The sequence below is a fragment of the Xenopus laevis genome, chromosome 8L (genome assembly GCF_017654675.1).
Source record: "Xenopus laevis strain J_2021 chromosome 8L, Xenopus_laevis_v10.1, whole genome shotgun sequence".
Classification (NCBI taxonomy): Eukaryota; Metazoa; Chordata; class Amphibia; order Anura; family Pipidae; genus Xenopus; species Xenopus laevis.
In genome coordinates this window covers 122,085,218-122,087,296 of record NC_054385.1, presented here as the reverse complement: position 1 = coordinate 122,087,296, position 2,079 = coordinate 122,085,218, and the positions used below count along the sequence as shown (strand labels likewise).

The 2,079-nt window shown below is 37.3% G+C and overlaps 1 protein-coding gene across 1 annotated transcript in view; it reads right to left on the bottom strand.

The window, feature by feature from the left end:
* XB5762037.L (uncharacterized XB5762037 L homeolog) overlaps positions 1-2,079 on the bottom strand; it is a gene marked incomplete at its 5' end in the record, with an annotated part of 583,381 nt that overhangs the window by 104,444 nt on the left and 476,858 nt on the right.

Genomic DNA, 2,079 nt, shown 5'->3' with positions numbered 1-2,079 from the left:
GGCAGTGCACTCCTTAACCAGTATCAGAGACAGCCTTTTATTATAATAAGGGGCGGAACTAACACCAGGTTAACTCTTTCCCCAGATTATTTTTAAAAAACATAACACACTGGAAACAAAATGATGATTGGATGGTTCTAACTAGTGCACTGCTGTAATTTAACAGTTGTCTTGTGAAGCAGCATGCGGGGCACTGTGGGAACTAGCATTTGCTACATTGTCTGAACTCAGAACCAGCAGTGCAGCAATGAACAAAATGCTTTCAATGGCAATTGCATTTACAACTGATGTTGAAACTTTAGAACTCTTAGAATTACTTTTTCTTCTAATATGTTATTAGGGTTATAATTACTTATAAACTCATGTCTTTTAGTTTTGTGTTCCCCAAGGCGCCTGTTTTTTGTACAGGTATAGGATCCCTTATCCGGAAACCCGATATCCAGAAAGCTCCGAATTACATAGACTCCATTTTATCCAAATAATCCAAAATTTTTAAAAATGATTTTCCTTTTTCTCTGTAATAAACAGCAGCTTGTACTTGATCCCAACTAAGATATAATTAATCCTTATTGAAAGCAAAACCAGCCTATTGGGTTTATTTAATGTTTAAATTAATTTCTAGTAGACTTAAGAAGACTCATATTACGGAAAGATCCGTTATCCGGAAAACCCCAGGTCCCGAGCATTCTGGATAACAGGTCCCATACCTGTACTAATAAAAAAACAAAGCTAGATTAGAAATGTATTATTATTAACATGTATTTATAAAGTGCCAGCATATTCTACAGCACTGTTCAATCAGTAAAGTAACTAAGGAAGGTCGGGCCTGGGTGCACCCACCCCCCTGCAGTATTCTGTGTTCCTTTGCATCGGTGCAAGTGTCTGGACTCTGCAGGGCCCCAAGGGGGTGCGGGCCCAGGTGCGATTGCACCCCTTGTAGTTACGCCTCTCTTTACAATAAATGAGTGCATGCATAAAGGTTTACAGACAAAACTAACAACAATGAATTTATCAATTTACATACAGAGCAACCAACAAGTAAAGTGGATGTGGGTCAGAGCTTCAAATAGAAAATTCGAATATCGAAATTTGTCATGTACTCTCTCTTTAAAAATACGACTTCGACCATTCGCCATCTAAAACCTGCTGAATTGCTGTTTTAGCCTATGGGGGACCTCCTATAACCTATTTGGAGTCAATTGGTGGAAAAATCTAAGGTTTTTTTGGGGAAAAACTTCGAATCGAATTTGATCAAATGCGCTATTCCTTCGATTCCAACTTTTCGAATTCGGACAAATACGGACCTATTTGATCGAAAACTGACCTATTCGACCCAAAAAAACTTTGACTTAATTTTAGTTGGTCTTTTTGAATTCGAAATTCGACCCTTGATAAATCTGCCCCATAATGTATCCTATATGAGCAAGTTCAGTACCATTCAAAACCCCTACATATATGATTACTCACTGCTGATTAACTTTCTGATACTATAGGGGAACATAACATTACTTAAGTTCAGCCACCTTACATTTACAGTATACAATGTATTGCAGAGTAAAATGTAACCTCTAGAACAGAATATTATACTATTTGATTACCGGAACAGTGACAGAGATCTTTCCTCTCCCACAGAGGGGAGGGACCAGACCATTTGGCCATATTCACTAGGGGTTTAGAGAGAACCCATTACAGACATACAGTATATCTTGTATATATTCTCCACTGATTTAACCTATGACATCAAACAAGAACATTTAACTTCTTTCAAAGCTCACTGGTCTTAATAAACAATTAAATGATTTGTTCACCTGTAAATTAACGTTTAGTATGATGTAGAGAGGGATATTCTGAGACAATTTGTAATTGGTTGTTTATTATTTGTGATTTTTGAGTTTTCTAGCTTTTTATTCAGCAGCTTTCCAGTTTGCAATTTCAGCCATCTGGTTGCTAGAGTAATGTGGGCCCTAGAGGCCCGAATAGAAAGACGATTAATACAAAGTAGCAGTAACGATAAATTTGTAGTGTTACAGAGCATTTGTTTCATTTAGATGGGAGTAACTGGCCCCCATTTGAAATTGG